The following is an 8408-nucleotide window of genomic DNA, read 5'->3' as shown; positions in this document are numbered from 1 at the left end:
CTCCTGCTTTTCCTTATTTCCTGTCCAGCAACAGAGGAGAGAGAGGAGATATGTGGCTCTCCGGCAGCTCTCCAGCACTACGAGGCAAGGTTGAGGAGGAAGGGTGCAGCCCGCCAGAGCGGGAACACAGCAGCTCCGGTCTGACCACACCTCTGGGCCACTGCCTGGGCCTGGCTCCTCGTGTGTGAGGGAGAAATAAGATTCCGTCCCATGTTATTTCCAGCCTCTGTTATTTGCAGCCGAACTCAGTTTTCCACGGAGAACTTAGTACCGGCAAGGCAGGGGTGCTAAGTGGAGGCAGGTGATTGGGGGGTGGGGGGATGGTGAAGACCTGCCCATCGCCGGCTGGAAGGCTGGTGGCCTCTGTCACGTCGTGGGCACCGTGTGGTCAAAGCCCACCTTGGCAGGCCGACCAAACAGATCGAGGCAGCAGCGTTAGGGGAAATGGCTGGGAATCGTTCACAAGTCTGATTGGTGCCGGCCCTGTCTGGTGCTTGGAGCAAAGTCTGCAAGGGGAGAATGAAGGTGGAGGGAGCCCTCAGCCTGCTGCAGGGAGGGTAGGACATCCTGCCATCCAGGGGAGGGCTCCCCGTGCTCCTGCCGCTCAGGCAGCCCCAGGGTCCTCCTGGGGCTCTACGGAGCGGCCCCCAGAATTACAGCCCTCATTCTAAGGCATGTCCAGCCCTAGAGCTCTGTCACCACCTGCTATCTCTCAAAGCTGCACTGGGCCCCCTAGGGGGGCTGACCTCCAGGGACACAGCCCTGCCCTCAAGGAACCAGCTAGCGACCAGCATGGGAGGGGCTGGATGGCAGGGATGCTGGGCGAGTCAGGAGGCAGTGAGTGCGAGCCTGAGGCCCAGCCTTCCCTGCACCTCCAGCTTGGCTCTCTGGGGTGCTCGGGAGAGGTCAGGACCCAACAGGGGGACAGGAGCTGGGAGGTGTGCAGGGAGTGATGGTTGATGTCCCGCCCCCGCCCCCACCATGTGTGCATGGCCCCTGAAGCCAAGGCGCCTGGGGCTCCAGGTTAGCTCTGTGCCTGCTGGAGGGTTGGGGGGTGGGGGACGGGACACAGCCAGCCCTGCCCCCTCCCGGGCTCTGTCCTTCTGGGGCTGGGGCTGGGGCTGGGTGCAGCGGCCACGGTCAGTGGTAGCACCTCCCGAGGCCTTGTTCCAGGGGAGGGCAGAGGCGGTGCTGGCCCCCACCTGGGCGGGGGAGCAGTGTGAGGGGTGGGCATCCAGACATCCGCCCCTCCTGTTCCTGCTGCCACCTCACCCCACAAGGGTCTGCCAGCCCCGGACTTGTGTTCCTTAACCCCCAGGGTCACGGTCCGTACCAACCTAGGGTCTAGCCCCTCCTTCTTCCGGGCGCCACAGCTAAGGTCTGGGAGAAGCCTGCCTGCTGCGGGGAGGGGGCGGGGCTGGCTGTGTCACCAGAACCCCTTAACGTTGAAATTCAGACTCCAACTATGTGCCTTACCGCCCCCCCCCCCTCGTTTTCAGAAACGCCTTCATCTTTTCCTGTTCAGAGAACTTTCCAGAGACTTTCCAAGTTCTGCTTGGGAACAGCGTGGCTCCCTGGGGTGCCAGCTGGCACTGCCTGCAATTATCCTTAAATTACAGGGACAATTTTAATTTCACAATAATTAGGAATATCAACTGCAGCTCAAGCCTTCGAAACTAATGGAATTTTAATGGGCAGCTGCTTAGGTTACAGCCAAGAATAGTAACGCTGCGCCCAGCCTGGACCCAGGAGCCCCGCGCAGCGCTGGCCTCTGGGAGGAGCGGGGGTGTGGGTGGGGGACAGGCCGCAGCTGAACATTCTGTGGGGCCCGGGGGTGGGGGGAGTGAGATTTGAGGGGACTCATCAGTCCCATGGAGCAGGTCCTGCATCCCAGGCTTTGGAGCCCAAGTTCAGGCGTCTCCCCCTGGAAATGCCCCCTGCCCACAGCCTCCCTGCTTGGATCTGAGATCTCCCCTCCCCAGCTGGAGCCCTCCCACCCCAGGTCCCCACAGCCCGCACCCGCAGAAGGCTTCTTCCGAGCGGGATGGCAGGTCTGGTGTGTCCCCACCACGCCTGGGGCTGTGCTGGCCTCGCAGAGAGCCAGGGGCTCACGAGGCTCGCCGCCCTCCTGTCTCTCCTCTCAGATGGACAGTCCCGCGTCCGAAAACAGCCCTGTCACACGTTTTGTCCGATTTTCTGCATGAAGTGGTCGGGGCGGTGAGACACCACGGTGGAAAGTGGACATTGATGGTGCCTTTTGGTGGGTGGAGATTTTGCTTTTGAGAAAATCGAAAGTTCGTTTTTCCTCTGTGGCTGGAACTTCCTGTATCCTGAGAAATCCTGACCAAGGGCCAGAGGGTGTTTTCATATCGGATCCTGGAGGATGTGCTTGTGTCTGGGTCTTTGATCCGTCTCAACTTAAGGCTTGTGCACGATGTGAGTTAGGTGTCCAGGGCCGTTGCTTCCCGGTGATTCCCCAGTGACTCCAGCGCCATTTGATACAAGTCTTCCCTCTCCCTCGTTGAGCTTTGCCAGAGCTGTCGTCAAAAAGCAGTTCGCCGAGGGGCGCCTGGGGAGCTCAGTCGGTTAAGCGTCTGTCTCTTGATTTCAGCTCAGGTCATGATCTCCCAGTTTCATAGCTTTGAGCCCCGTGTTGGGTCTGTGCACTGACCGCTCAGAGCCTGCTTGGGATTCTCCCTCTCTCCTTCTCTCTGCCCCTCCCACATTCGTGCTCTGTCTCTCTCAAAATGAATAAATAAATAAACTTAAAAACAAAGTCACTGGGGACACCGGGGTGGCTCAGTTGGCTAAATGTCTGACTTCGGCTCAGGTCATGACCTCACAGTTCCTGGGTTTGAGCCCCGCGTCAGGCTTTTTCTATCCTTTTACTTTCTTCTTTGTTTAAATGTTTATTTATTTATTATTGAGAGAGACAGAGAATCCCAGGCATGCTCCACACTGTCAGCACAGGACCTGACGTGGGGCTCAAATTCACGAACAGTCAGATCATGACCTGAACCAAAATCAAGAGTCAGAGGCCCAACAGGCTGAGCCACCCAGGTGCCCCTCTAACCTTTTACTTTCAGTATAAATGTGTTTTTCTACTTAAAGTGTGTCTCTGTTAAACAAATTATAGCTGTTTGTTTTAATCCAGCCTGACATGCTCTGCCTTTTAAGGAGTGTTTAGCCCATTTATATTTAATATAATAATTGATACAGTTAGGTTAACATCTACTTATCTTGCTAGTTGTTTTCTCCTTGCCTGTTTGCTCTTTTGTTCCTCTTTTCCTGTTTCTTTTGGATTAACTGATTTTAAAATTTAAAAATTTTATCTACTCTGTTGTGTTTTCATCTACAATACCCTTTTGTTATTTTCTGGAGTTTGCTCTGGGGATTCCAATATGGATCCTCGTTTACCTCAAAATACTTTGAAATCACATCATGCTACTTCCTGTGTAAGGTAAAGACCTTTTAACACATAGTTCCATTTCCTTTGTATTTTCTGTGCTGTTGTTGCATATAATTTACATGTACCTATAAAATAAACCTCAAGGGGGGTGGGAGGGGGAGTGGGTGGGTGATGGGTATTGAAGGCACCTGTTGGGATGAGCACTGGGTGCTGTATGGAAACCAACCTGACAATAAATTTCATAATTAAAATAAAATAAACCTCAAATACATTGTTTACGTTTTTATTTATTTTGAGAGAGAGAGAGTGGGGGAGGGGCATAGGGAGAGGGAGAGAGACAATCCCAAGCAGGCTCCACATTGTCAACACGGAGCCCAACATGGGACTCGAGCTCACAAACTGTGAAATCATGACCTGAGCTGAAATCAAGAGCCAGACGCTTAACTGACTGAGCCACCCAGGCCCCCCAGCCTCAAATACGTTGTTATTATTTTTGCTTTAAATGTTCAATTGTCTTTAAAGAAATGAAGAAAATAGAAGTGTCATCTTTCATATTTACAGACATTTACCATTTCTCGTGTTCTTCATTCCCTTGTGTAGGTCCAAGTTTCCACCTGGCATCATTTCCTTTCAGCCTAAACAACTTCTTCTAGCATTTCTTACAGCCCGAGTATACTAGCAATGGATTCGCCAAGCTTTTATCTGTAAATACCTTTATTTTGCCTTTCCTTTTCAAGTGTATTTTCACTGGGTATAGAATTCTCAGTTGACAGTTTTTCTTCCCAGTGCTTTAGAGATGTTGTTCCTTTGTCTTTGGTTCTCCGTTGTTTCCGATAAAAACTCAGCCATTTTTATTATTGTGCTAATTAACGTATGTAATGTTTCTCTCTCCTCTGGATGCTTCAACAATTTGTGCCCAAGTGTGTTTTCTTTGTCTTTATCCTGCTTGGCTTTGTTGAATTTGGGGATCTGTGGGGTTATTTTTTAAATAAAATTTGAGAAAACTCTGGCCACTCTTTCTTCCATACATTTTCGCCACATTATCTTTCTGGGGCTCCAGTCACACATGTGTCACATTACCTGATGCTATCCTACAGGTCAAGAGTGCTCTTTTTATTTCATTCCATCTTTTCTTCTTCTCTGTAATTAGTCTGAATTATTCACATTGATCTGTCTTCAACTTCGCTGGAAGTTTCTTTTGCAGTGACCAGAAGCCTAGCCAGTACATTTTTATTTCAGATACTGTGATATTGTAGTTTTCAGTTCTTGAACTTCCTTTGAGATTTTAGAGTTTCCATCTATCTTTCCAGATAGCACATCTCTTTATCCATTATATCTATCCTTATCTACAAATTCTTCTACAAATTCGTATTATTCTTTTTGCATTATATGTCTGCTAATTTCAGTTACTGGACATCTAGGGTCTACAGGTTTTGATTGTGTTTTCTCTTGACGTGTCAGATTTCTCTACTTCTTCGCATGTCTTGTAATTTTTTTTATTCCGTTCCAGACACAAATCAACGGTGGAGACTGCTGTGTAATGTTTTGTTTTTATTCTGTTCTTCTTATTTCCCCCAAACGCGAACCATTTCGTCAGTTTGGGTGAGGGACTTACCAGTCAGATTCCTCCAAGGGTCAAGTTGACTCCAGAACTGTGACACGGCTTTAATTGTATTGAGCTCACCTGTGTGCACCCCACCCCTCTCCCTCCCTTCCTCTGCAGCCTTTTCCGTATTGTCAGAGTTCGATCTAGGAGTCCCGCTACAGTTTCAGATCCACGTGGTTCACCTTGGATTTAACCCTGGCATGGCCCTGGGATCCCCGCGCTGTGAGAATGTGGAAGAGCAAATGGTTTCACTCTGCTTCCCACACTTTCTTATCACTTTCTTTGCAAAATTTGAGTCAGGGTGGGAGAGGGTAGACTTCTGGGGCTGGCTTATCATTCAAGACCGTGTCTTTTCTCTTCACCAGCCCTCCTCCTTTAGCCAGTATGAGAACCAGACTTCTGTTCCAGGCATGGACGTTGCTACCACGTCCTATTCTCTAGGAAGAGCTCACCTTTCTCCAGAATTCAGCTCATTAAAATTTCCTTGCGTGTTCGGCCTACTAACCTGATAGAAAAGTACAATAATTTTTTTCCTGGTGTGCCCACTGTACCACGGGAGTGAAAGTGTTTTGCGTCCTGCTCCACCCCGGTGGGGGAGAAGAGGTCCCTTTTTCTTTCACTTACCACTCTCCGCATTGAAAGTGCTTAGGCTGGTGGAAAAGACCGACAGACTCGCAAACCATTCTTCTCAGGTGGAGGAAATGCCGCGGATTCTCGTATCCTGAACGCAGTTTCCCCATGGTGCCATTTGTCCTGGCTTTTCTTCCTATTTCTATTTGGGATTGTTTGCAGAGGTTCTCAGAAATTAGCAGAACATTGGTGGCAGCCTCACACGGCAGCCAAGGAGCAAACTGAACATTCACACTCCTCTTCTGTCCCCATACGTGCTGGGTTAGACCGAATGGGAGTGACCTACCTCCACCGAACAGTGGCAGCAAGATGGACACTGGATATGGAAGTTGTGACTCATTTTACCTACGAAGAGTCCACTAAATTTTTAAAAATCAAACAACACAATGTTACCGTTACTTAATACTTTATCAAGGGAAGACTGGAATACCAATGCCATCACAGCGGGTAAAGGAATAGGGAAACAAGCCAGAATTTTGGCCGAAAACCCAGAAGCCTTCTCTGTGCCAACTGTGGCAGAGTCCGAGTGTGTTATCGGGAGACGTGGCTTTGAGGATGCCAGCGGTGATGATACGCTTTGGAATAATTCAAGGATGACATTTGATATTTTCTGCATCTGCCCAAAGATGGAGCATCGTGATGAAACATGTATCATATTTGACCTGATAATCACCCTCAGAAATGCAAAAAGAATGTCAACTAGATGCTGTGAAAACAATTAGATTTAATTTATACAAGACTCAAGCTGCATAGAAAAGTGAACTAGAACATCCTCAGACAAAGAGGAATCATGGTCTTGGGAGGAAAGTGAAACTGATTTCACGTGTGCTCTCTTGCAGCCACTTGGTGTGTTGGTCGCTACTGACAATATTAGGAAAGCTTGCTAAAAAAGAAAAGAAAAGAGTAGGGGCGCCCAGGTGGCTCAGCCGGTTAAGCGGCCGGCTTCGGCTCAGGTCATGATCTCGAGGCTCGTGGGTTCAAGCCCCACATCAGGCTCTGTGCTGACGGCTCAGAGCCTGGAGCCTGCTTCGGATTCTGTGTCTCCCTCTCTCTCTGCCCCTCCCTTGTTCATGCTCTGTCTCTCTCTCTCTCAATAATAAATAAACATTAAAAAAAATTAAGCCTTTTTTTAATTGGAGAGAAAATAGCTTTTCTCCACAACAAATAAAAAAACTTTAGAAATCCTCCTGCATTAATTTAGCTATTGCTTTAAGGTATGGTGAAAATCTTGCTTTTTTTTTTTAATTTTAAAGTTTTTTTTAAATTTTTTTTAACGTTTATTTATTTATTTATTTTTTTTTTTTTAATTTTTTTTTTTCAACGTTTATTCATTTTTGGGACAGAGCGAGACAGAGCACGAACGGGGGAGGGGCAGAGAGAGAGGGAGACACAGAATCAGAAACAGGCTCCAGGCTCCGAGCCATCAGCCCAGAGCCCGACGCGGGGCTCGAACTCCCGGACCGCGAGATCGTGACCTGGCTGAAGTCGGACGCTCAACCGACTGCGCCACCCAGGCGCCCCTAACGTTTATTTATTTTTGAGACAGAGAGAGACAGAGCATGAATGGGGGAGGGTCAGAGAGAGGGAGACACAGAATCCGAAACAGGCTCCAGGCTCTGAGCTGTCAGCACAGAGCCCGACACGGGGCTCGAACTCACGGACCGCGAGATCATGACCTGAGCCGAAGTCGGCCGCTTAACCGACTGAGCCACCCAGGCGCCCCAATTTTAAAGTTTTAAAAAATAATGTGTTTATTTTGAAAGAGAGAGAACCAGGGAGGAGCCGAGACAGAGGAAGGGAGAGAGAGAGAGAGGGGGAGAGAGAGGGAGAGAAAGAGAATCCCAAGCAGGCTCCACGCTATCAGCACAGAGCCTGACACGGGGCTTGAACTCATGAACTGTGAGATCATCACCTGCACCAAAATCGAGTCGGATGTTTAACTGAGCCACCCAGGCACCCTGAAAATCTTGCTGTTATGGTGATTTCTATAATGAAATTAAAGTATCTGGCCCTATTTTCTGTGATAACGTGTCATATGCAACCCCATCGCAATGTTTGAACATAATACATGAAATCTGTGATTCTTTTCCCACTATAAATATTTGCTCTAAGAATTTTATGGATGGCCCTGGTGGCTTCTGCCTCCGCGGAAGAAAGTTTCACCAAATTGAAAATACAACACAAATTATGTGGAAATCTGGATCATAACAAGCTAATTATAGATTTTGCAGAAACGAACACAAGAAAAGGTACTTTCTGGAATAAGTGTGTAAGCAGTTACGAATTTTGTGTGTCTGTTATTACCCATCTGGCCACAGTTGACCATTAATGGTCTCGAGACATAAGCAACAAAACGGTTTTGGGATTCTGCTGTTGTGTGGTCACCTCCAGAGCATAGCTTTAGAAGACATACAGATGGCCAGTCAGTGCACCAAAAGGTGCTCAACCCCGTTAACCATCAGGGAAACGCAAATCAAAACCACAATGGTATGCCGCCTCACACCTGGAAGGATGGATCCTTTCGAAAAAACCCGGAAAATAACACGTGTTGGCGAGGATGTGGGGAAACTGGGAGCCTGTGCACTACGGTGGGGACGTAAACTGGTGCAGCCACTGCGGAAAACAGCGTGGAGCCTTCTTAGAAAATTGAACACAGAGCTACCGGATGCTCCCGCAATGCCACGTCCGGGTGTGTCCACAAAGGAGTGGGAGCAGGGACCAGAGCGGATGCGGATGCACCTGTATTCGCGGCATCACCGTTCG

This window comes from Felis catus, chromosome B1 (assembly GCF_018350175.1).
Source record: "Felis catus isolate Fca126 chromosome B1, F.catus_Fca126_mat1.0, whole genome shotgun sequence".
Classification (NCBI taxonomy): domain Eukaryota; kingdom Metazoa; phylum Chordata; class Mammalia; order Carnivora; family Felidae; genus Felis; species Felis catus.
This window is presented reverse-complemented; position numbering follows the sequence as displayed.